We start from the raw sequence: 27,925 nt of genomic DNA, 5'->3' as shown, positions 1-27,925 counted from the left end.
GGTCTAACAGCCGCGTTGCATGGGACAATGTGATAAGTGTTCATATGTAGTAAAAACCTTAGAAATCCGTCCGTTGTCGTCATTTGTTATCGATTCGACTTAAAGCAAGATCGTCACATTGGCCGCTCTTCTCTCTGAAACGGTTACACTTATCGTCTGCAAAGCTATGTCGCGTGCTGCGGTCTGCCGAAACACTAAAAGCACCATAGTGGAACACAGAAGAAGCTTCTGAGTTGACGTAATAGCCACTAAGAAGTAGTACAATTCAAGTTGTAGTTGTCGATTATTCACTTTTTAGCCGGCTTTGGTGGCTTGGACATGACCTAGGACCTTAAGATTTTGCATGAAAGGAGGACTAGCAGCCGCGTAGCACGCGTGAATGTGAAAAGTGTTCATATGTAGTAAAAACCTGAGAAATCCGTCCGTTTTCGTCACTTGTTATCGAATCGACTTAAAGCCAGATCGTCACATTGGCCGCTTTCCTCTATGAGACGGTTACATTTATCGTCTGCAAAACTATGTCGCGTGCTGCGGTGTGCGGAGACACTAAAAGCGCCACAGTAGAACACAGCAGAAGCTTCTAAGTTGAAGTAATATCCATTAAGATGTAGTACAATTCAAGTTTTAGTTGTCGAATGTTCACTTTTTAGCCGGCTTTGGTGGCTTGGACATGACCTAGGACCTTAAGATTTTGGATGAAAGGAGGACTTGCAGGCGCGTTGCAAGGGAGAGTGTGAAAAGTGTTCATATGTAGTAAAAACCTGAGAAATCCGTCCGTTTTCGTCACTTGTTATCGAATCGACTTAAAGCCAGATCGTCACATTGGCCGCTTTCCTCTCTGAGACGGTTACATTTATCGTCTGCGAAGCTATGTCGCGTGCTGCAGTAAGCGGAAACACTAAAAGCACCATAGTAGAACACAGAAGAAGCTTCAAAGTTGAAGTAATAGCCAGTAAGAAGTAGTACAATTCAAGTTTAAGTTGTCGATTATTCACTTTTTACCTGGCTTTGGTGGCTATGACATGACCTAGGACCAGAAGATTTTGCATGAAAGGAGGACTAGCACCCGCGTTGCACGGGAGAATGTGAGAAGTGTTCATATGTAGTAAAAACCTGAGAAATCCGTCCGTTTTCGTCATTTGTTATCGAATCGACTTAAGCCAGATCGTCACATTGGCCGCTTTTCTCTCGGAGACGGTTACATTTATCGTCTGCAAAGCTATGTCGCGTGCAGCGGTATGCGGCGACACTAAAAGCACCATAGTAGAACACAGAAGAAGCTTCTAAGTGTTAGCAATAGCCAGTAAGAAGTAGTACAATTCAAGTTTTAGTTGTCGATTATTCACTTTTTAGCCGGCTTTGGTAGCTTGGACTTGACCTGGGACCTTAAGATTTTGCATGAAAGGAGGACTAGCAGCCGCGTTGCACGGGAGAATGTGAAAAGTGTTAATATGTAGTAAAAACCTGAGAAATCCATCTGTTTTCGTCATTTGTTATCGAATCGACTTAAAGCCAGATCGTCACATTGGCCGCTCTACTCTCTGAAACGGTTACATTTATCGTCTGCAAAGCTATGTCGCGTGCTGCAGTATGCGGAAACACTAAAAGCACCATAGTAGAACAGAGAAGAAGCTTCTAATTTTAAGTAATAGCCAGTAAGAAGTAGTACAATTCAAGTTTTAGTTGTCGATTATTCACTTTTTAGCCGGCTTTGGTGGCTATGGCATGACCTAGGACCTTAAGATATTGCATGAAAGGAGGACTAGCAGCCGCGTTGCACGGGAGAATGTGAAAAGTGTTCATATGTAGTAAAAACCTGAGAAATCCGTCCGTTTTCGTCATTTGTTATCAAATCGACTTAAAGCCATATCGTCACATTGGCCGCTTTTCTCTCTGAGACGGTTAAATTTATCGTCTGCAAAGCTATGTCGCGTGCTGCGGGATGCGGAGACACTAAAAGCACCATAGTAGAACACAGAAGAATCTTCTAAGTTGAAGTAATAGCCGGTAAGAAGTAGTACAATTCAAGTTTTAGTTATCGATTATTCACTTTTTAGCTGGCTTTGGTGGCTTGGACATGACCTACGACCTTAAGAATTTGCATGAAAAGAGGACTAGCAGCCGCGTTGCATGGGAGAATGTGAAAAGTGTTCATATGTAGTAAAAACCTGAGAAATCCGTCCGTTTTCGTCTTTTGTTATCGAATCGACTTAAAGCCAGATCGCCACATTGGCCACTTTTCTCTCTGAGAAGGTTTCATTTATTGTCTGCAATGCTATGTCGCGTGCTGCGGTATCCGGAGACACTAAAAGCACCATAGTAGAACACAGAAGAAGCTTGTAAGTTGAAGTAATAGCCAGTAAGAAGTAGTACAATTCAAGTTTTAGTTGTCGATTATTCACTTTTTAGCCGGCTTTGGTGGCTTGGACATGACCTAGGACCTTAAGAGTTTGCATGAAAGGAGGACTTGCAGCCGCGTTGCAAGGGAGAATGTGAAAAGTGTTCATTTGTAGTAAAAACCGGAGAAATTCGTCCGTTTTCGTCACTTGTTATCGAATCGACTTAAAGCCAGATAGTCACATTGGCCGCTTTCCTCTCTGAGACGGTTACATTTATCGTCTGCAAAGCTAAGTCGCGTGCTGCAGTGTGCGGAGACACTAAAAGCACCATAGTAAAACACAGAAGAAGCTTCTAAGTTGAAGTATTTGCCAGTAAGATGTAGTAAAATTCAAGTTTTAGTTGTCGATTATTAACTCTTTAGCCGGCTTTGGTGGCTTGGACATGACCTACGACCTTAAGATTTTGCATGAAAGGAGGACTAGCAGCCGGTTTGCACGGCAGAATGTGAAAAAGTTTCATATGTAGTAAAAACCTGAGAAATCCGTCCGTTTTCGTCATTTGTTATCGAAGCGATTTAAAGCCAGATCGTCACATTGGCCACTTTTCTCTCTGATAAGGTTACATTTATTGTCTGCAAAGCTATGTCGCGTGCTGCGGTGTGCGGAGACACTAAAAGCGACACAGTAGAACACAGAAGAAGCTTCTAAGTTGGAGTAATAGCCAGTAAGAAGTAGTACAATTCAAGTTTTAGTTATCGATTATTCACTTTTTAGCCGGCTTTGGTGGCTTGGACATGACCTACGACCTTAAGATTTTGCATGAAAGGAGTACTTGCAGCCGCGTTGCATGGGAGAATGTGAAAAGTGTTCATATGTAGTAAAAACCTGAGAAATCCGTCCGTTTTCGTCACTTGTTATCGAATCGACTTAAAGCCAGATCGTCACATTGGCCGCTTTCCTCTCTGAGACGGTTAGATTTATCGTCTGCAAAGCTATGTCGCGTGCTGCAGTATGCGGAAACACTAAAAGCACCGTAGTAGAACACAGAAGAAGCTTCTAAGTTGAAGTAATAGCCAGTAAGAAGTAGTACAATTCAAGTTTAAGTTTTCGATTATTCACTTTTTAGCCGGCTTTGGTGGCTATGACATGACCTAGGACCATACGATTTTGCATGAAAGGAGGACTAGCAGCCGCGTTGCACGGGAGAATGTGAAAAGTGTTCATATGTAGTAAAAACCTTAGAAATCCGTCCGTTGTCGTCATTTGTTATCGATTCGACTTAAAGCAAGATCTACACAATGGCCGCTTTTCTCTCTGAGACGGTTACATTTATCGTCTGCAAAGCTATGTCGCGTGCTGCGGTGTGCGGAGACACTAAAAGCGCCACAGTAGAACACAGAAGAATCTTCTAAGTTGAAGTAATAGCCAGTAAGAAGTAGTACAATTCAAGTTTTAGTTATCGATTATTCACTTTTTAGCCGGCTTTGGTGGCTTGGACATGACCTAGGACCTTAAGATTTTGCATGAAAGGAGGACTAGCAGCCGCGTAGCACGCGTGAATGTGAAAAGTGTTCATATGTAGTAAAAACCTGAGAAATCCGTCCGTTTTCGTCACTTGTTATCGAATCGACTCAAAGCCAGATCGTCACATTGGCCGCTTTCCTCTATGAGACGGTTACATTTATCGTCTGCAAAACTATGTCGCGTGCTGCGGTGTGCGGAGACACTAAAAGCGCCACAGTAGAACACAGCAGAAGCTTCTAAGTTGAAGTAATATCCAGTAAGATGTAGTACAATTCAAGTTTTAGTTGTCGATTATTCACTTTTTAGCCGGCTTTGGTGGCTTGGACATGACCTAGGACCTTAAGATTTTGCATGAAAGGAGGACATGCAGGCGCGTTGCAAGGGAGAATGTGAAAAGTGTTCATATGTAGTAAAAACCTGAGAAATCCGTCCGTTTTCGTCACTTGTTATCGAATCGACTTAAAGCCAGATCGTCACATTGGCCGCTTTCCTCTCTGAGACGGTTACATTTATCGTCTGCGAAGCTATGTCGCGTGCTGCAGTATGCGGAAACACTAAAAGCACCATAGTAGAACACAGAAGAAGCTTCAAAGTTGCAGTAATAGCCAGTAAGAAGTAGTACAATTCAAGTTTAAGTTGTCGATTATTCACTTTTTACCTGGCTTTGGTGGCTATGACATGACCTAGGACCAGAAGATTTTGCATGAAAGGAGGACTAGCAGCCGCGTTGCACGGGAGAATGTGAGAAGTGTTCATATGTAGTAAAAACCTGAGAAATCCGTCCGTTTTCGTCATTTGTTATCGAATCGACTTAAGCCAGATCGTCACATTGGCCGCTTTTCTCTCGGAGACGGTTACATTTATCGTCTGCAAAGCTATGTCGCGTGCAGCGGTATGCGGAGACACTAAAAGCACCATAGTAGAACACAGAAGAAGCTTCTAAGTGTTAGCAATAGCCAGTAAGAAGTAGTACAATTCAAGTTTTAGTTGTCGATTATTCACTTTTTAGCCGGCTTTGGTAGCTTGGACTTGACCTGGGACCTTAAGATTTTGCATGAAAGGAGGACTAGCAGCCGCGTTGCACGGGAGAATGTGAAAAGTGTTAATATGTAGTAAAAACCTGAGAAATCCATCTGTTTTCGTCATTTGTTATCGAATCGACTTAAAGCCAGATCGTCACATTGGCCGCTCTACTCTCTGAAACGGTTACATTTATCGTCTGCAAAGCTATGTCGCGTGCTGCAGTATGCGGAAACACTAAAAGCACCATAGTAGAACAGAGAAGGAGCTTCTAATTTTAAGTAATAGCCAGTAAGAAGTAGTACAATTCAAGTTTTAGTTGTCGATTATTCACTTTTTAGCCGGCTTTGGTGGCTATGACATGACCTAGGACAAAATTATTTTGCATGAAAGGAGGACTAGCAGCCGCGTTGCACGGGATATGTGAAAAGTGTTCATATGTAGTAAAAACCTGAGAAATCCGTCCGTTTTCGTCATTTGTTATCGATTTGACTTAAAGCCAGATCGTCACAATGGCCGCTTTTCTCTCTGAGACGGTTACATTTATCGTCTGCAAAGCTATGTCGCGTGCTGCGGTATGCGGAGACACTAAAAGCACCATAGTCGAACTCAGAAGAAGCTTCTAAGTTGAAGTAATAGCCAGTAAGAAGTAGTACAATTCAAGTTTCAGTTATCGTTTATTCACTTTTTAGCCGGCTTTGGTGGCTTGGACATGACCTAGGACCTTACGATTTTGCATGAAAGGAGGACTAGCAGCCGCGTTGCACGGGAGAATGTGAAAAGTGTTCATATGTAGTAAAAACCTGAGAAATCCGTCCGTTTTCGTCATTTGTTATCGAATAGACTTAAAGCCAGATCGTCACATTGGCCACTTTTCTCTCTGAGACTGTTACATTTATCATCTGCAAAGCTATGTCACTTGCTGCGGTATGCGGAGACACTAAAAGCGCCACAGTAGAACACAGAAGAAGCTTCTAAGTTGCAGTAATAGCCCGTAAGAAGTAGTACGATTCAAGTTTTAGTTATCGATTATTCAGTTTTTAGCCGGCTTTGGTGGCTTCGATATGAGCTAGGACCTTAAGATTTTGCATGAAAGGAGGTCTAACAGCCGCGTTGCATGGGAGAATGTGAAAAGTGTTCATATGTAGTAAAAAGCTGAGAAATCCGTCCGTTTTCGTCATTTGTTATCGAATCGACTTAAAGCCAGATCGTCACATTGGCCGCTCTTCTCTCTGAAACGGTTACATTTATCGTCTACAGAGCTATGTCGCGTGCTGCAGTATGCGGAAACACTAAAAGCACCATAGTAGAACACAGAAGAAGCTTCTATGTTGAAGTAATAGCCAGTAAGAAGTAGTACAATTGAAGTTTTAGTTGTCGATTATTCACTTTTTAGCCGGCTTTGGTGGCTTGGACATGACCTAGGACCTTAAGATTTTGCATGATAGGAGGACTAGCAGCCGCGTTGCATGGCTGAATGTGAAAAGTGTTCATATGTAGAAAAAACCTGAGAAATCCGTCCGTTTTCGTCATTTGTTATCGAATGGACTTAAAGCCAGATCGTCACATTGGCCGCTTATCTCTCTGAGACGGTTATATTTATTGTCTGCAAAGCTATGTCGCGTGCTGCGGTATGCGGAGACACTAAAAGCACCACAGTAGAACACAGAAGAATCTTCTAAGTTGAAGTAATAGCCAGTAAGAAGTAGTACAATTCAAGTTTTAGTTGTCGATTATCCACTTTTTAGCTGGCTTTGGTGGCTTGGACATGACCTAGAACCTTAAGATTTTGCATGAAAGGAGGTCTAACAGCCGAGTTGCATGGGAGAATGTGAAAAGTGTTCATATGTAGTAAAAACCTGAGAAATCCGTCTGTTTTCGTCATTTGTTACCGAATCGACTTGAAGCCAGATCGTCACATTGGCCGCTTTTCTCACTGAGACGGTGACACTTATCGTCTGCAAAGCTATGTCGCGTGCTGCGGTGTGCGGAGACACTAAAAGCACCATAGTAGAACACAGAAGAAGCTTCTAAGTTGAAGTAATAGCCAGTAAGAAGTAGTACAATTCAAGTTTTAGTTATCGATTATTCACTTTTTAGCCGGCTTTGGTGGCTTGGATATGACCTAGGACCTTAAGATTTTGCATGAAAGGAGGTCTAACAGCCGGGTTGCATGGGAGAATGTGAAAAGTGTTCATATGTAGTAAAAACCTGAGAAATCCGTCCGTTTTCGTCATTTGTTATCGAATCGACTTAAAGCCAGATCGTCACATTGGCCTCTTTTCTCTCTGAGAAGGTTACATTTATCGTCTGCAAAGCTATGTCGCGTGCTGCGGTATGCGGAGACACTAAAAGCACCATAGTAGAACACAGAAGAAGCTTCTAAGTTGAAGTAATAGCCAGTAAGAAGTAGTACAATTCATGTTTTAGTTGTCGATTATTCACTTTTTAGCCGGCTTTGGTGATTATGACACGACCTAGGACCCGAAGAATTTGCATGAAAGGAGGACTAGCAGCCGCGTTGCACGGGAGAATGTGAAAAGTGTTCATATGTAGTAAAAACCTGAGAAATCCGTCCGTTTTCGCCATTTGTTATCGAATCGTCTTAAAGCCAGATCGTCACATTGGCCAATCTTCTCTCTGAAACGGTTACATTTATCGTCTACAAAGCTATGTCGCGTGCTGCGGTATGCGGAAACACTAAAAGCACCATAGTAGAACACAGAAGAAGCTTCTATGTTGAAGTAATAGCCAGTAAGAAGTAGTACAATTGAAGTTTTAGTTGTCATTATTCACTTTTTTGCCGGCTTTGGTGCCTTGGACATGACCTAGGGCCTTAAGATTTTGCATGAAAGGAGGACTAGCAGCCGCGTTGCATGGGAGAATGTGAAAAGTGTTCATATGTAGTAAAAACCTGAGAAATACGTCCATTTTCGTCATTTGTTATCGAATTGCCTTCAAGCCAGATCGTCACATTGGCCATTCTTCTCTCTAAAACGGTTACATTTATTGTCTGCAAAGCTATGTCGCGTGCTGCGGTATGCGGAGACACTAAAAGCACCACAGTAGAACACAGAAGAATCTTCCAAGTTGAAGTAATAGCCAGTAAGAAGTAGTACAATTCAAGTTTTAGTTGTCGATTATTCACTTTTTAGCCGGCTTTGGTGATTATGACACGACCTAGGACCCGAAGAATTTGCATGAAAGGAGGACTAGCAGCCGCGTAGCACGCGTGAATGTGAAAAGTGTTCATATGTAGTAAAAACCTGAGAAATCCGTCCGTTTTCGTCACTTGTTATCGAATCGACTTAAAGCCAGATCGTCACATTGGCCGCTTTCCTCTATGAGACGGTTACATTTATCGTCTGCAAAACTATGTCGCGTGCTGCGGTGTGCGGAGACACTAAAAGCGCCACAGTAGAACACAGCAGAAGCTTCTAAGTTGAAGTAATATCCAGTAAGATGTAGTACAATTCAAGTTTTAGTTGTCGATTATTCACTTTTTAGCCGGCTTTGGTGGCTTGGACATGACCTAGGACCTTAAGATTTTGCATGAAAGGAGGACTTGCAGGCGCGTTGCAAGGGAGAATGTGAAAAGTGTTCATATGTAGTAAAAACCTGAGAAATCCGTCCGTTTTCGTCACTTGTTATCGAATCGACTTAAAGCCAGATCGTCACATTGGCCGCTTTCCTCTCTGAGACGGTTACATTTATCGTCTGCGAAGCTATGTCGCGTGCTGCAGTATGCGGAAACACTAAAAGCACCATAGTAGAACACAGAAGAAGCTTCAAAGTTGAAGTAATAGCCAGTAAGAAGTAGTACAATTCAAGTTTAAGTTGTCGATTATTCACTTTTTTACCTGGCTTTGGTGGCTATGACATGACCTAGGACCAGAAGATTTTGCATGAAAGGAGGACTAGCAGCCGCGTTGCACGGGAGAATGTGAGAAGTGTTCATATGTAGTAAAAACCTGAGAAATCCGTCCGTTTTCGTCATTTGTTATCGAATCGAATTAAGCCAGATCGTCACATTGGCCGCTTTTCTCTCGGAGACGGTTACATTTATCGTCTGCAAAGCTATGTCGCGTGCAGCGGTATGCGGAGACACTAAAAGCACCATAGTAGAACACAGAAGAAGCTTCTAAGTGTTAGCAATAGCCAGTAAGAAGTAGTACAATTCATGTTTTAGTTGTCGATTATTCACTTTTTAGCCGGCTTTGGTAGCTTGGACTTGACCTGGGACCTTAAGATTTTGCATGAAAGGAGGACTAGCAGCCGCGTTGCACGGGAGAATGTGAAAAGTGTTAATATGTAGTAAAAACCTGAGAAATCCATCTGTTTTCGTCATTTGTTATCGAATCGACTTAAAGCCAGATCGTCACATTGGCCGCTCTACTCTCTGAAACGGTTACATTTATCGTCTGCAAAGCTATGTCGCGTGCTGCAGTATGCGGAAACACTAAAAGCACCATAGTAGAACAGAGAAGAAGCTTCTAATTTTAAGTAATAGCCAGTAAGAAGTAGTACAATTCAAGTTTTAGTTGTCGATTATTCACCTTTTAGCCGGCTTTGGTGGCTATGACATGACCTAGGACCATAATATTTTGCATGAAAGGAGGACTAGCAGCCGCGTTGCACGGGACAATGTGAAAAGTGTTCATATGTAGTAAAAACCTGAGAAATCCGTCCGTTTTCGTCATTTGTTATCGATTTGACTTAAAGCCAGATCGTAACAATGGCCGCTTTTCTCTCTGAGACGGTTACATTTATCGTCTGCAAAGCTATGTCGCGTGCTGCGGTATGCGGAGACACTAAAAGCACCATAGTCGAACTCAGAAGAAGCTTCTAAGTTGAAGTAATAGCCAGTAAGAAGTAGTACAATTCAAGTTTCAGTTATCGATTATTCACTTTTTAGCCGGCTTTGGTGGCTTGGACATGACCTAGGACCTTACGATTTTGCATGAAAGGAGGACTAGCAGCCGCGTTGCACGGGAGAATGTGAAAAGTGTTCATATGTAGTAAAAACCTGAGAAATCCGTCCGTTTTCGTCATTTGTTATCGAATCGACTTAAAGCCAGATCGTCACATTGGCCACTTTTCTCTCTGAGACTGTTACATTTATCATCTGCAAAGCTATGTCACTTGCTGCGGTATGCGGAGACACTAAAAGCGCCACAGTAGAGCACAGAAGAAGCTTCTAAGTTGCAGTAATAGCCCGTAAGAAGTAGTACAATTCAAGTTTTAGTTATCGATTATTCACTTTTTAGCCGGCTTTGGTGGCTTCGATATTAGCTAGGACCTTAAGATTTTGCATGATAGGAGGAGTAGCAGCCGCGTTGCATGGCTGAATGTGAAAAGTGTTCATATGTAGAAAAAACCTGAGAAATCCGTCCGTTTTCGTCATTTGTTATCGAATGGACTTAAAGCCAGATCGTCACATTGGCCGCTTATCTCTCTGAGACGGTTATATTTATTGTCTGCAAAGCTATGTCGCGTGCTGCGGTGTGCGGAGACACTAAAAGCACCATAGTAGAACACAGAAGAAGCTTCTAAGTTGAAGTAATAGCCAGTAAGAAGTAGTACAATTCAAGTTTTAGTTGTCGATTATTCACTTTTTAGCCGGCTTTGGTGATTATGACACGACCTAGGACCCGAAGAATTTGCATGAAAGGAGGACTAGCAGCCGCGTTGCACGGGAGAATGTGAAAAGTGTTCATATGTAGTAAAAACCTGAGAAATCCGTCCGTTTTCGCCATTTGTTATCGAATCGTCTTAAAGCCAGATCGTCACATTGGCCGCTCTTCTCTCTGAAACGGTTACATTTATCGTCTACAAAGCTATGTCGCGTGCTGCGGTATGCGGAAACACTAAAAGCACCATAGTAGAACACAGAAGAAGCTTCTATGTTGAAGTAATAGCCAGTAAGAAGTAGTACAATTGAAGTTTTAGTTGTCATTATTCACTTTTTTGCCGGCTTTGGTGCCTTGGACATGACCTAGGGCCTTAAGATTTTGCATGAAAGGAGGACTAGCAGCCACGTTGCATGGGAGAATGTGAAAAGTGTTCATATGTAGTAAAAACCTGAGAAATACGTCCATTTTCGTCATTTGTTATCGAATTGCCTTCAAGCCAGATCGTCACATTGGCCATTCTTCTCTCTAAAACGGTTACATTTATTGTCTGCAAAGCTATGTCGCGTGCTGCGGTATGCGGAGACACTAAAAGCACCACAGTAGAACACAGAAGAATCTTCTAAGTTGAAGTAATAGCCAGTAAGAAGTAGTACAATTGAAGTTTTAGTTGTCGATTATTCACTTTTTAGCCGGCTTTGGTGGCTTGGACATGACCTAGGTCCTTAGAATTTTGCATGAAAGGAGGACTAGCAGCCGCGTTGCACGGTAGAATGTGAAAAGTGTTCATATGCAGTAAAAACCTGGAAATCCTTCCGTTTTCGTCATTTGTTATCGAATCGACTTAAAGCCAGATCGTCACATTGGCCATTCTTCTCTCTCAAACGGTTACATTTATCGTCTGCAAAGCTATGTCGCGTGCTACGGTATGCAAAACACTAAAAGCACCATAGTAGAACCCAGAAGAAGCTTCTAAGTTGAAGTAATAGCCAGTAAGAAGTAGTACAATTCAAGTATTAGTTGTCGATTATTCACTTTTTAGCCGGCTTTGGTGGCTATGACATGACCTAGGAACATAAGATTTTGCATGAAAGGAGGACTAGCAGCCGCGTTGCACGGGAGGATGTGAAAAGTGTTCATATGTAGTAAAAACCTGAGAAATCCGTCCGTTTTCGTCATTTGTTATCGAATCGACTTAAAGCCAGATCGTCACATTGGTCTCTTTTCTCTCTGAAACGGTTACACTTATCGTCTGCAAAGCTATGTCGCGTGCTGCGGTATGCGGAGACACTAAAAGCTCCATAGTAGAACACAGAAGAAGCTTCTAAGTTGAAGTAATAGCCAGTAAGAAGTTGTACAATTCAAGTTTTAGTTGTCGATTATTCACTTTTTAGCCGGCTTTGGTGGCTTGGACATGACCTAGGACCTTAAGGTTTTGCATGAAAGGAGGACTAGCAGCCGCGTTGCACGGGAGAATGTGAAAGGTGTTCATATTTAGTAAAAACCTGAGAAATCCGTCCGTTTTCGCCATTTGTTATCGAATCGTCTTAAAGCCAGATCGTCACATTGGCCGCTCTTCTCTCTGAAACGGTTACATTTTTCGTCTACAAAGCTATGTCGCGTGCTGCGGTATGCGGAGACACTAAAAGCACCACAGTAGAACACAGTAGAATCTTCTAAGTTGAAGTAATAGCCAGTAAGAAGTAGTACAATTGAAGTTTTAGTTGTCATTATTCACTTTTTTGCCGGCTTTGGTGCCTTGGACATGACCTAGGACCTTAAGATTTTGCATGAAAGGAGGACTAGCAGCCGCGTTGCATGGGAGAATGTGAAAAGTGTTCATATGTAGTAAAAACCTGAGAAATCCGTCCATTTTCGTCATTTGTTATCGAATTGACTTCAAGCCAGATCGACACATTGGCCATTCTTCTCTCTGAAACGGTTACATTTATTGTCTGCAAAGCTATGTCGCGTGCTGCGGTATGCGGAGACACTAAAAGCAAGACAGTAGAACACAGATGAATCTTCTAAGTTGAAGTAATAGCCAGTAAGAAGTAGTACAATTCAAGTTTTAGTTGTCGTTTATTCACTTTTTAGCCGGCTTTGGTGGCTTGGACATGACGTAGGACCTTAAGATTTTTCATGAAAGGAGGACTAGCAGCCGCGTTGCACGGGAGGTTGTGAAAAGTGTTCATATGTAGTAAAAACCTGAGAAATCCGTCCATTTTCGTCATTTGTTATCGAATCGACATAAAGCCAGATCGTCACATTGGCCGCTTTTCTCTCTGAGACGGTTACATTTATCGTCTGCAAAGCTATGTCGCGTGCTGCGGTATGCGGAGACACTAAAAGCACCATAGTAGAACACAGAAGAAGCTTCTAAGTTGAAGTAATAGCCAGTAAGAAGTAGTACAATAGAAGTTTTAGTTGTCGATTATTCACTTTTTAGCCGGCTTTGGTGGCTATGACATGACCTAGGTCCCGAAGATTTTGCATGAAAGGAGGACTAGCAGCCGCGTTGCACGGGAGAATGTGAAAAGTGTTCATATGTAGTAATAACCTGAGAAATTCCTCCTTTTTTCGCCATTTGTTATCGAATCGTCTTAAAGCCAGATCGTCACATTGGCCGCTCTTCTCTCTGAAACGGATACATTTATCGTCTACAAAGCTATGTCGCGTGCTGCGGTATGCGGAATCACTAAAAGCACCATAGTAGAACAAAGAAGAAGCTTCTATGTTGAAGTAATAGCCAGTAAGAAGTAGTACAATTGAAGTTTTAGTTGTCATTATTCACTTTTTTGCCGGCTTTGGTGGCTTGGACATGACCTAGGACCTTAAGATTTTGCATGAAAGGAGGACTAGCAGCCGCGTTGCATGGGAGAATGTGAAAGGTGTTCATATGTAGTAAAAACCTGAGAAATCCGTCCATTTTCGTCATTTGTTATCGAATTGACTTCAAGCCAGATCGACACATTGGCCATTCTTCTCTCTCATACGGTTACATTTATCGTCTGCAAAGCTATGTCGCATGCTGCGAAATGCCGAAACACTAAAAGCACCATAGTAGAACACAGAAGGAGCTTCTAAGTTGAAGTAATAGCCAGTAAGAAGTAGTACAATTCAAGTTTTAGTTGTCGATTATTCACATTTTTGCCGGCTTTGGTCGCTTGGACATGACCTAGGACATTAAGATTTTGCATGAAAGGAGGACTAGCTGCCGCGTTGCACGGGAGAATGTGAAAAGTGTTCATATGTAGTAAAACCTGAGAAATCCGTCCCTTTTCGTCATTTGTTATCGAATCGACTTAAAGCCAGATCGTCACATTGCCCGCTCTTCTCTCTGAAACGGTTACACTTATCGTCTGCAAAGCTATGTCGCGTCCTGCGATATGCGGAAACACTAAAAGCACCATAGTAGAACGCAGAAGAAGCTTCTAAGTTGAAGTAATAGCCAGTAAGAAGTAGTACGATTCAAGTTTTAGTTGTCGATTATTAACTTTTTAGCCGGCTTTGGTGGCTTGGACATGACCTAGGACCTTAGGATTTTGCATGAAAGGAGGACTAGCAACCGCGTTGCACGGTAGAATGTGAAAAGTGTTCATATGCAGTAAAAACCTGGAAATCCTTCCGTTTTCGTCATTTGTTATCGAATCGTCTTAAAGCCAGATCGTCACATTGGCCATTCTTCTCTCTCAAACGGTTACATTTATCGCCTGCAAAGCTATGTCGCGTTCTACGGTATGCAAATTACTAAAAGCACCATAGTAGAACCCAGAAGAAGCTTCTAAGTTGAAGTAATAGCCAGTAAGAAGTAGTACAATTCAAGTATTAGTTGTCGATTATTCACTTTTTAGCCGGCTTTGGTGGCTATGACATGACCTAGGACCATAAGATTTTGCATGAAAGGAGGACTAGCAGCCGCGTTGCACGGGAGAATGTGAAAAGTATTCATATGTAGTAAAAACCTGAGAAATCCGTCCGTTTTCGTCATTTGTTATCGAATCGACTTAAAGCCAGATCGTCACATTGGTCTCTTTTCTCTCTGAAACGGTTACACTTATCGTCTGCAAAGCTATGTCGCGTGCTGCGGTATGCGGAGACACTAAAAGCTCCATAGTAGAACACAGAAGAAGCTTCTAAGTTGAAGTAATAGCCAGTAAGAAGTTGTACAATTCAAGTTTTAGTTGTCGATTATTCACTTTTTAGCCGGCTTTGGTGGCTTGGACATGACCTAGGACCTTAAGGTTTTGCATGAAAGGAGGACTAGCAGCCGCGTTGCACGGGAGAATGTGAAAGGTGTTCATATTTAGTAAAAACCTGAGAAATCCGTCCGTTTTCGCCATTTGTTATCGAATCGTCTTAAAGCCAGATCGTCACATTGGCCGCTCTTCTCTCTGAGCTATGTCGCGTGCTGCGGTATGCGGAGACACTAAAAGCACCACAGTAGAACACAGTAGAATCTTCTAAGTTGAAGTAATAGCCAGTAAGAAGTAGTACAATTGAAGTTTTAGTTGTCATTATTCACTTTTTTGCCGGCTTTGGTGCCTTGGACATGACCTAGGACCTTAAGATTTTGCATGAAAGGAGGACTAGCAGCCGCGTTGCATGGGAGAATGTGAAAAGTGTTCATATGTAGTAAGAACCTGAGAAATCCGTCCATTTTCGTCATTTGTTATCGAATTGACTTCAAGCCAGATCGACACATTGGCCATTCTTCTCTCTGAAACGGTTACATTTATTGTCTGCAAAGCTATGTCGCGTGCTGCGGTATGCGGAGACACTAAAAGCAAGACAGTAGAACACAGATGAATCTTCTAAGTTAAAGTAATAGCCAGTAAGAAGTAGTACAATTCAAGTTTTAGTTGTCGTTTATTCACTTTTTAGCCGGCTTTGGTGGCTTGGACATGACGTAGGACCTTAAGATTTTCCATGAAAGGAGGACTAGCAGCCGCGTTGCACGGGAGGTTGTGAAAAGTGTTCATATGTAGTAAAAACCTGAGAAATCCGTCCATTTTCGTCATTTGTTATCGAATCGACTTAAAGCCAGATCGTCACATTGGCCGCTTTTCTCTCTGAGACGGTTACATTTATCGTCTGCAAAGCTATGTCGCGTGCTGCGGTATGCGGAGACACTAAAAGCACCATAGTAGAACACAGAAGAAGCTTCTAAGTTGAAGTAATAGCCAGTAAGAAGTAGTACAATAGAAGTTTTAGTTGTCGATTATTCACTTTTTAGCCGGCTTTGGTGGCTATGACATGACCTAGGTCCCGAAGATTTTGCATGAAAGGAGGACTAGCAGCCGCGTTGCACGGGAGAATGTGAAAAGTGTTCATATGTAGTAATAACCTGAGAAATTCCTCCTTTTTTCGCCATTTGTTATCGAATCGTCTTAAAGCCAGATCGTCACATTGGCCGCTCTTCTCTCTGAAACGGATACATTTATCGTCTACAAAGCTATGTCGCGTGCTGCGGTATGCGGAATCACTAAAAGCACCATAGTAGAACACAGAAGAAGCTTCTATGTTGAAGTAATAGCCAGTAAGAAGTAGTACAATTGAAGTTTTAGTTGTCATTATTCACTTTTTTGCCGGCTTTGGTGGCTTGGACATGACCTAGGACCTTAACATTTTGCATGAAAGGAGGACTAGCAGCCGCGTTGCATGGGAGAATGTGAAAGGTGTTCATATGTAGTAAAAACCTGAGAAATCCGTCCATTTTCGTCATTTGTTATCGAATTGACTTCAAGCCAGATCGACACATTGGCCATTCTTCTCTCTCATACGGTTACATTTATCGTCTGCAAAGCTATGTCGCATGCTGCGAAATGCCGAAACACTAAAAGCACCATAGTAGAACACAGAAGGAGCTTCTAAGTTGAATTAATAGCCAGTAAGAAGTAGTACAATTCAAGTTTTAGTTGTCGATTATTCACATTTTTGCCGGCTTTGGTCGCTTGGACATGACCTAGGACATTAAGATTTTGCATGAAAGGAGGACTAGCTGCCGCGTTGCACGGGAGAATGTGAAAAGTGTTCATATGTAGTAAAACCTGAGAAATCCGTCCCTTTTCGTCATTTGTTATCGAATCGACTTAAAGCCAGATCGTCACATTGCCCGCTCTTCTCTCTGAAACGGTTACACTTATCGTCTGCAAAGCTATGTCGCGTCCTGCGATATGCGGAAACACTAAAAGCACCATAGTAGAACGCAGAAGAAGCTTCTAAGTTGAAGTAATAGCCAGTAAGAAGTAGTACGATTCAAGTTTTAGTTGTCGATTATTAACTTTTTAGCCGGCTTTGGTGGCTTGGACATGACCTAGGACCTTAGGATTTTGCATGAAAGGAGGACTAGCAACCGCGTTGCACGGTAGAATGTGAAAAGTGTTCATATGCAGTAAAAACCTGGAAATCCTTCCGTTTTCGTCATTTGTTATCGAATCGTCTTAAAGCCAGATCGTCACATTGGCCATTCTTCTCTCTCAAACGGTTACATTTATCGCCTGCAAAGCTATGTCGCGTTCTACGGTATGCAAATTACTAAAAGCACCATAGTAGAACCCAGAAGAAGCTTCTAAGTTGAAGTAATAGCCAGTAAGAAGTAGTACAATTCAAGTATTAGTTGTCGATTATTCACTTTTTAGCCGGCTTTGGTGGCTATGACATGACCTAGGACCATAAGATTTTGCATGAAAGGAGGACTAGCAGCCGCGTTGCACGGGAGAATGTGAAAAGTATTCATATGTAGTAAAAACCTGAGAAATCCGTCCGTTTTCGTCATTTGTTATCGAATCGACTTAAAGCCAGATCGTCACATTGGTCTCTTTTCTCTCTGAAACGGTTACACTTATCGTCTGCAAAGCTATGTCGCGTGCTGCGGTATGCGGAGACACTAAAAGCTCCCTAGTAGAACACAGAAGAAGCTTCTAAGTTGAAGTAATAGCCAGTAAGAAGTTGTACATTTCAAGTTTTAGTTGTCGATTATTCACTTTTTAGCCGGCTTTGGTGGCTTGGACATGAACTAGGACCTTAAGATTTTGCATGAAAGGGGGACTAGCAGCCGCGTTGCACGGGAGAATGTGAAAGGTGTTCATATTTAGTAAAAACCTGAGAAATCCGTCCGTTTTCGCCATTTGTTATCGAATCGTCTTAAAGCCAGATCGTCACATTGGCCGCTCTTCTCTCTGAAACGGTTACATTTATCGTCTACAAAGCTATGTCGCGTGCTGCGGTATGCGGAAACACTAAAAGCACCATAGTAGAACACAGAAGAAGCTTCTATGTTGAAGTAATAGCCAGTAAGAAGTAGTACAATTGAAGTTTTAGTTGTCGATTATTCACTTTTTAGCCGGCTTTGGTGGCTTGGACATGACCTAGGACCTTAAGATTTTGCATGAAAGGAGGACTAGCAGCCGCGTTGCATGGGAGAATGTGAAAAGTGTTCATAAGTAGTAAAAACCTGAGAAATCCGTCCATTTTCGTCATTTGTTATCGAATCGACTTAAAGCCAGATCGTCACATTGGCCGCTTTTCTCTCTGAGACGGTTACATTTATCGTCTGCAAAGCTATGTCGCGTGCTGCGGTATGCGGAGACACTAAAAGCACCATAGTAGAACACAGAAGAAGCTTCTAAGTTGAAGTAATAGCCAGTAAGAAGTAGTACAATAGAAGTTTTAGTTGTCGATTATTCACTTTTTAGCCGGCTTTGGTGGCTATGACATGACCTAGGTCCCGAAGATTTTGCATGAAAGGAGGACTAGCAGCCGCGTTGCACGGGAGAATGTGAAAAGTGTTCATATGTAGTAATAACCTGAGAAATTCCACCTTTTTTCGCCATTTGTTATCGAATCGTCTTAAAGCCAGATCGTCACATTGGCCGCTCTTCTCTCTGAAACGGATACATTTATCGTCTACAAAGCTATGTCGCGTGCTGCGGTATGCGGAATCACTAAAAGCACCATAGTAGAACACAGAAGAAGCTTCTATGTTGAAGTAATAGCCAGTAAGAAGTAGTACAATTGAAGTTTTAGTTGTCATTATTCACTTTTTTGCCGGCTTTGGTGGCTTGGACATGACCTAGGACCTTAAGATTTTGAATGAAAGGAGGACTAGCAGCCGCGTTGCATGGGAGAATGTGAAAGGTGTTCATATGTAGTAAAAACCTGAGAAATCCGTCCATTTTCGTCATTTGTTATCGAATTGACTTCAAGCCAGATCGACACATTGGCCATTCTTCTCTCTCATACGGTTACATTTATCGTCTGCAAAGCTATGTCGCATGCTGCGAAATGCCGAAACACTAAAAGCACCATAGTAGAACACAGAAGGAGCTTCTAAGTTGAAGTAATAGCCAGTAAGAAGTAGTACAATTCAAGTTTTAGTTGTCGATTATTCACATTTTTGCCGGCTTTGGTCGCTTGGACATGACCTAGGACATTAAGATTTTGCATGAAAGGAGGACTAGCTGCCGCGTTGCACGTGAGAATGTGAAAAGTGTTCATATGTAGTAAAACCTGAGAAATCCGTCCCTTTTCGTCATTTGTTATCGAATCGACTTAAAGCCAGATCGTCACATTGCCCGCTCTTCTCTCTGAAACGGTTACACTTATCGTCTGCAAAGCTATGTCGCGTCCTGCGATATGCGGAAACACTAAAAGCACCATAGTAGAACGCAGAAGAAGCTTCTAAGTTGAAGTAATAGCCAGTAAGAAGTAGTACGATTCAAGTTTTAGTTGTCGATTATTAACTTTTTAGCCGGCTTTGGTGGCTTGGACATGACCTAGGACCTTAGGATTTTGCATGAAAGGAGGACTAGCAACCGCGTTGCACGGTAGAATGTGAAAAGTGTTCATATGCAGTAAAAACCTGGAAATCCTTCCGTTTTCGTCATTTGTTATCGAATCGTCTTAAAGCCAGATCGTCACATTGGCCATTCTTCTCTCTCAAACGGTTACATTTATCGCCTGCAAAGCTATGTCGCGTTCTACGGTATGCAAATTACTAAAAGCACCATAGTAGAACCCAGAAGAAGCTTCTAAGTTGAAGTAATAGCCAGTAAGAAGTAGTACAATTCAAGTATTAGTTGTCGATTATTCACTTTTTAGCCGGCTTTGGTGGCTATGACATGACCTAGGACCATAAGGTTTTGCATGAAAGGAGGACTAGCAGCCGCGTTGCACGGGAGAATGTGAAAAGTATTCATATGTAGTAAAAAACTGAGAAATCCGTCCGTTTTCGTCATTTGTTATCGAATCGACTTAAAGCCAGATCGTCACATTGGTCTCTTTTCTCTCTGAGACGGTTACACTTATCGTCTGCAAAGCTATGTCGCGTGCTGCGGTATGCGGAGACACTAAAAGCTCCCTAGTAGAACACAGAAGAAGCTTCTAAGTTGAAGTAATAGAAAGTAAGAAGTTGTACATTTCAAGTTTTAGTTGTCGATTATTCACTTTTTAGCCGGCTTTGGTGGCTTGGACATGACCTAGGACCTTAAGATTTTGCATGAAAGGGGGACTAGCAGCCGCGTTGCACGGGAGAATGTGAAAGGTGTTCATATTTAGTAAAAACCTGAGAAATCCGTCCGTTTTCGCCATTTGTTATCGAATCGTCTTAAAGCCAGATCGTCACATTGGCCGCTCTTCTCTCTGAAACGGTTACATTTATCGTCTACAAAGCTATGTCGCGTGCTGCGGTATGCGGAAACAATAAAAGCACCATAGTAGAACACAAAGAAGCTTCTATGTTGAAGTAAAAGCCAGTAAGAAGTAGTACAATTGAAGTTTTAGTTGTCGATTATTCACTTTTTAGCCGGCTTTGGTGGCTTGGACATGACCTAGGACCTTAAGATTTTGCATGAAAGGAGGACTAGCAGCCGCGTTGCATGGGAGAATGTGAAAAGTGTTCATAAGTAGTAAAAACCTGAGAAATCCGTCCATTTTCGTCATTTGTTATCGAATTGACTTCAAGCCAGATCGTCACATTGGCCATTCTTCTCTCTCAAACGGTTACATTTATCGTCTTCAAAGCTATGTCGCGTGCTGCGGTATGCGGAAACACTAAAAGCACCATAGCAGAACACAGAAGAAGCTTCTAAGTTGAAATAATAGCCAGTAAGAAGTAGTACAATTCAAGTTTTAGTTGTCGATTATTCACTTTTTAGCTTGCTTTGGTGGCTTGGACATGCGGTGGAACCTTAAGATTTTGCATGAAAGGAAGACTAGCAGCCGCGTTGCACGGGAGGTTGTGAAAAGTGTTCATATGTAGTAAAAACCTGAGAAATCCGTCCATTTTCGTCATTTGTTATCGAATCGACTTAAAGCCAGATAGTCACATTGGCCGCTTTTCTCTCTGAGACGGTTACATTTATCGTCTGCAAAGCTATGTCGCGTGCTGCGGTATGCGGAGACACTAAAAGCACCATAGTAGAACACAGAAGAAGCTTCTAAGTTGAAGTAATAGCCAGTAAGAAGTAGTACATTTCAAGTTTTAGTTGTCGATTATTCACTTTTTAGCCGGCTTTGGTGGCTTGGACATGAGGTTGAACCTTAAGATTTTGCATGAAACGACGACTAGCAGCCGCGTTGCACGGGAGAATGTGAGAAATCCGTCCGTTTTCGTCATTTGTTATCGAATCGACTTAAAGCCAGATCGTCTCATTGGCCCCTTTTCTCTCTGAGACGGTTACACTTATCGTCTGCAAAGCTATGTCGCGTGCTGCGATATGCGGAAATACTAAAAGCACCATAGTACAACACAGAAGAAGCTTGTAAGTTGAAGTAATAGCCAGTAAGAAGTAGTACAATTCAAGTTTTAGTTGTCGATTATTCACTTTTTAGCCGACTTTGGTGGCTTGGACATGACCTAGGACCTTAAGATTTTCCATGAAAGTAGGACTAGCAGCCGCGTTGCACGGGAGAATGTGAAAGGTGTTCATATGTAGTAAAAACCTGAGAAATCCGTCCGTTTTCACCATTTGTTATCGAATCGTCTTAAAGCCAGATCGTCACATTGGCCGCTCTTCTCTCTGAAACGGTTACATTTATCGTCTACAAAGCTATGTCGCGTGCTGTGATATGCCGAAACACTAAAAGCACCATAGTAGAACACAGAAGGAGCTTCTAAGTTGAAGTAATAGCCATTAAGAAGTAGTACAATTCAAGTTTTAGTTGTCGATTTTTCACTTTTTAGCCGGCTTTGGTGGCTTGGACATGACCTAGGACCTTAAGATTTTGCATGAAAGGAGGACTAGCAGCCGCGTTGCACGGGAGAATGTGAAAAGTGTTCATATGTAGTAAAAACCTGAGAAATCCGTCCGTCTTCGTCATTTGTTATCGAATCGTCATAAAGCCAGATCGTCACATTGGCCGCTCTTCTCTCTGAAACGGTTACATTTATCGTCTGCAAAGCTATGTCGCGTGCTGCGATATGCCGAAACACTAAAAGCACCATAGAAGAACACAGAAGAAGCTTCTAAGATGAGGTAGTAGGCAGTAAGAAGTAGTACAATTCAAGTTTTAGTTATCGATTATTCACTTTTTAGCCGGCTTTGGTGGCTTGGACATGATGTTGAACCTTAAGATTTTGCATGAAAGGAGGACTAGCAGCCGCGTTGCACGGGAGAATGTGAAAAGTGTTCATATGTAGTAAAAACCTGAGAAATATGTCCGTTTTCGTTATTTGTTATTAATCGACTTAAAGCCAGATCGTCACATTGGCCGCTCTTGTCTCTGAAACGGTTACACTTATCGTCTGCAAAGCTATGTCGCGTGCTGCGGTATGCGGAGACACTAAAAGCTCCATAGTAGAACACAGAAGAAGCTTCTATGTTGAAGTAATAGCCAGTAAGAAGTAGTACAATTCAAGTTTTAGTTGTCGATTATTCACTTTTTAGCCGGCTTTGGTGGCTTGGACATGACCTAGGACCTTAAGATTTTGCATGAAAGGAGGACTTGCAGCCGCGTTGCATGGGAGAATGTGAAAAGTGTTCATATGTAGTAAAAACCTGAGAAATGCGTCCTTTTTCGTCATTTGTTATCGAATCGACTTCAAGCCAGATCGTCACATTAGCCGCTTTTCTCTCTGAGACGGTTACATTTATCGTCTGCAAAGCTACGTCGCGTGCTGCGGTATGCGGAGACACTAAAAGCACCATAGTAGAAAACAGAAGAAGCTTCTAAGTTGAAGTAATAGCCGGTAAGAAGTTATACAATTGAAGTTTTAGTTGTCGATTATTCACATTTTTGCCGTCTTTGGTCGCTTGGACATGACCTAGGAACTTACGATTTTGCATGAAAGGAGGACTAGCAGCCGCGTTGCACGGGAGAATGTGAAAAGTGTTCATATGTAGTAAAAACCTGAGAAAACCGTCCGTTTTCGCCATTTGTTATCGAATCGTCTTAAAGCCAGATCGTCACATTGGCCGCTCTTCTCTATGAAACGGTTACACTTATCGTCTGCAAAGCTGCGTCGCGTGCTGCGGTATGCGGAGACACTAAAAGCACCATAGTAGAACTCAGAAGGAGCTTCTAAGTTGAAGCAATAGCCAGTAAGAAGTAATACAATTCAAGTTTTAGTTGTCGATTATTCACATTTTTGCCGGCTTTGGTCGCTTGGACATGACCTAGGACCTTATGATTTTGCATAAAATGAGGACTTGCAGCCGCGTTGCATGGGAAAATGTGAAAAGTGTTCATATGTAGTAAAAACCTGAGAAATCCGTCCGTTTTCGTCATTTGTTATCGAATCGACTTCAAGCCAGATCGTCACATTGGTCTCTTTTCTCTCTGAAACGGTTACACTTAATGTCTGCAAAGCTATGTCGCGTGCTGCGGTATGCGGAGACACTAAAAGCTCCATAGTAGAAAACAGAAGAAGCTTCTAAGTTGAGGTAATAGCCAGTATGAAGTAGTACAATTCAAGTTTTAGTTGTCGATTATTCACTTTTTAGCCGGCTTTGGTGGCTTGGACATGACCTAGGACCTTAAGATTTTCCATGAAAGGAGGACTAGCAGCCGCGTTGCACGGGAGAATGTGAAAGGAGTTCATATGTATTAAAAACCTGAGAAATCCGTCCGTTTTCGCCATTTGTTATCGAATCGTCTTAAAGCCAGATCGTCACATTGGCCGCTCTACTCTCTGAAACGGTTACATTTATCGTCTGCAAAGCTATGTCGCGTGCTGCAGTATGCGGAAACACTAAAAGCACCATAGTAGAACACAGAAGAATCTTCTAAGTGGAAGTAATAGCCAGTAAGAAGTAGTACAATTCAAGTTTTAGTTGTCGATTATTCACTTTTTAGCCGGCTATGGTGGCTTGGACATGACCTAGGACCATAAGATTTTGCATGAAAGGAGGACTAGCAGCCGTGTTGCACGGGAGAATGTGAAAACTGTTCATATGTAGTAAAAACCTGAGAAAACCGTCCGTTTTCGCCATTTGTTATCGAATCGTCTTAAAGCCAGATCGTCACATTGGCCGCTCTTCTCTCTGAAACGGTTACATTTATCGTCTGCAAAGCTATGTCGCGTGCTGCGATATGCCGAAACACTAAAAGCACCATAGAAGAACACAGAAGAAGCTTCTAAGTTGAGGTAATAGCCAGTAAGAAGTAGTACAATTCAAGTTTTAGTTGTCGATTATTCACTTTTTAGCTGGCTTTGGTGGCTTGGACATGAGGTTGAACCTTAATATTTTGCATGAAAGGAGGACTAGCAGCCGCGTTGCATGGGAGAATGTGAAAAGTGTTCATATGTAGTAAAAACCTGAGAAATATGTCCGTTTTCGTTATTTGTTATTAATCGACTTAAAGCCAGATCGTCACATTGGCCGCTCTTGTCTCTGAAACGGTTACACTTATCGTCTGCAAAGCTATGTCGCGTGCTGCGGTATGCGGAGACACTAAAAGCTCCATAGTAGAACACAGAAGAAGCTTCTATGTTGAAGTAATAGCCAGTAAGAAGTAGTACAATTCAAGTTTTAGTTGTCGATTATTCATTTTTTAGCCGGCTTTGGTGGCTTGGACATGACCTAGGACCTTAAGATTTTGCATGAAAGGAGGACTTGCAGCCGCGTTGCATGGGAGAATGTGAAAAGTGTTCATATGTAGTAAAAACCTGAGAAATCCGTCCGTTTTCGTCATTTGTTATCGAAACGACTTCAAGCCAGATCGTCACATTGGTCTCTTTTCTCTCTAAAACGGTTACACTTATCGTCTGCAAAGCTATGTCGCGTGCTGCGGTATGCGGAGACACTAAAAGCTCCATAGTAGAAAACAGAAGAAGCTTCTAAGTTGAAGTAATAGCCAGTAAGAAGTAGTACAATTCAAGTTTTAGTTGTCGATTATTCACTTTTTGCCGGCTTTGGTGGCTTGGACATGACCTAGGACCTTAAGATTTTCCATGAAAGGAGGACTAGCAGCCGCGTTGCACGGGAGAATGTGAAAGGTGTTCATATGTAGTAAAAACCTGAGAAATCCGTCCGTTTTCGCCATTTGTTATCGAATCGTCTTAAAGTCAAATCGTCACATTGGCCGCTCTTATCCCTGAAACGGTTACACTTATCGTCTGCAAAGCTATGTCGCGTGCTGCGGTATGCGGAGACACTAAAAGCTCCATAGTAGAACACAGAAGAAGCTTCTATGTTGAAGTAATAGCCAGTAAGAAGTAGTACAATACAAGTTTTAGTTGTCGATTATTCACTTTTTAGATGCCTTTGGTGGCTTGGACATGACCTAGGACCTTAAGATTTTGCATGAAAGGAGGACTTGCAGCCGCGTTGCAAGGGAGAATGTGAAAAGTGTTCATATGTAGTAAAAACCTGAGAAATCCGTCCGTTTTCGTCATTTGTTATCGAATCGACTTAAAGCCAGATCGTCACATTGGCCGCTTTTCTCCCTGAGACTGTTACATTTATCATCTGCAAAGCTATGTCTCGTGCTGCGGTATGCGGAGACACTAAAAGCACCATAGTAGAACACACAAGAAGCTTCTAAGTTGAAGTAATAGCCAGTAAGAAGTAGTACAATTCTAGTTTTAGTTGTCGATTATTCGCTTTTTAGCCGGCTTTGGTGGCTTGGACATGACCTAGGACCTTAAGATTTTGCATGAAAGGAGGACTAGCAGCCGCGTTGCACCGGAGAATGTGAAAAGTCTTCATATGTAGTAAAAACCTGAGAAATCCGTCCGTTTTCGTCATTTGTTATCGAATCGACTTAAAGCCAGATCGCCACATTAGCCGCTTTTCTCTCTGAGACGGTTACATTTATCGTCTGCAAAGCTACGTCGCGTGCTGCGGTATGCGGAGACACTAAAAGCACCATAGTAGAACACAGAAGAAGCTTCTAAGTTGAAGTAATAGCCAGTAAGAAGTAATCCAATTCAAGTTTTAGTTGTCGATTATTCACTTTTTAGACGGATTTGGTGGCTTGGATATGACCTAGGACCTTAAGATTTTGCATGAAAGGAGGTCTAACAGCCGCATTGCATGGTAGAATGTGAAAAGTGTTCATATGTAGTAAAAACCTGAGAAATCCGTCCGTTTTCGTCATTTGTTATCGAATCGACTTAAAGCCAGATCGTCACATTGGTCGCTTTTCTCTCTGAGAAGGTTACATTTATCGTCTGCAAAGCCTTGTCGCGTGCTGCGGTGTGCGGAAACACTAAAAGCACCACAGTAGAACACAGAAGAAGCTTCTAAGTTGAAGTAATAGCCAGTAAGAAGTAGTACAATTCAAGTTTTAGTTGTCGATTATTCACTTTTTAGCCGGCTTTGGTGGCTTGGACATGAACTAGGACCCTAAGATTTTGCATCAAAGGAGTACTTGCAGCCGCGTTCCATGGGAGAATGTGAAAAGTGTTCATATGTAGTAAAAACGTGAGAAATCCATCTGTTTTCGTCATTTGTTATCGAATCGACTTAAAGCCAGACCGTCACATTGGCCGCTCTACTCTCTGAAACGGTTACATTTATCGTCTGCAAAGCTATGTCGCGTGCTGCAGTATGCGGAAACACTAAAAGCACCATAGTAGAACACAGAAGAATCTTCTAAGTGGAAGTAATAGCCAGTAAGAAGTAGTACAATTAAAGTTTTAGTTGTCGATTATTCACTTTTTAGCCGGCTTTGGTGGCTTGGACATGACCTAGGACCTTAAGATTTTGCATGAAAGGAGGAATAGCAGCCGCGTTGCACGGGAGAATGTGAAAAGTGTTCATATGTAGTAAAAACCTGAAAAAACCGTCCGTTTTCGCCATTTGTTGTCGAATCGTCTTAATCCCAGATCGTCACATTGGCCGCTCTTCTTTCTGAAACGGTTACATTTATCGTCTGCAAAGATATGTCGCGTGCTGCGATATTCCGATACACTAAAAGCACCATAGTAGAACACAGAAGAAGCTTCTAAGTTGAAGTAATAGCCACTAAGAAGTAGTACAATTGAAGTTTTAGTTGTCATTATTCACTTTTTTGCCGGCTTTGGTGGCTTGGACATGACCTAGGACCTTAAGATTTTGCATGAAAGGAGGACTAGCAGCCGCGTTGCATGGGAGAATGTGAAAAGTGTTCACAAGTAGTAAAAACCTGAGAAATCCGTCCATTTTCGTCATTTGTTATCGAATTGAATTAAAGCCAGATCTACACATTGGCCATTCTTCTCTCTCACACGGTTACATTTATCGTCTGCAAAGCTATGTCGCGTGCTACGGGATCCAAAACACTAAAAGCACCATAGTAGAACACAGAAGAAGCTTCTATGTTGAAGTAATAGCCAGTAAGAAGTTGTATAATTGAAGTTTTAGTTGTCGATTATTCACTTTTTTGCCGGCTTTGGTGGCTTGGTCATGACCTAGGACCTTAAGATTTTGCATGAAAGGAGGACTAGCAGCCGCGTTGCATGGGAGAATGAGAAAAGTGTTCTTAAGTAGTAAAAACCTGAGAAATCCGTCCATTTTCGTCATTTGTTATCGAATTGACTTCAAGCCAGATCGTCACATTGGCCATTCTTCTCTCTCAAACGGTTACATTTATCGTCTGCAAAGCTATGTCGCGTGCTGCGATATGCCGAAACACTAAAAGCACCATAGTAGAAAACAGAAGGAGCTTCTAAGTTGAAGTAATAGCCAGTAAGAAGTAATACATTTCAAGTTTTAGTTGTCGATTATTCACATATTTGCCTGCTTTGGTCGCTTGGACATGACCTAGGACCTTAAGATTTTGCATGAAAGGAGGAATAGCAGCGCGTTGCACGGGAGAACGTGAAAAGTGTTCATATGTAGTAAAAACCTGAGAAAACAATCCGTTTTCGCCATTTGTTGTCGAATCGTCTTAATGCCAGAACGTCACATTGGCCGCTCTTCTCTCTGAAACGGTTACATTTATCGTCTGCAAAGATATATCGCGTGCTGCTATATGCCGAAACAC

Source organism: Schistocerca gregaria, chromosome 10 (genome assembly GCF_023897955.1).
Source record: "Schistocerca gregaria isolate iqSchGreg1 chromosome 10, iqSchGreg1.2, whole genome shotgun sequence".
NCBI lineage: Eukaryota > Metazoa > Arthropoda > Insecta > Orthoptera > Acrididae > Schistocerca > Schistocerca gregaria.
The sequence above is the reverse complement of the archived record's forward strand: the minus strand, read 5'-3'. Positions refer to the sequence as shown.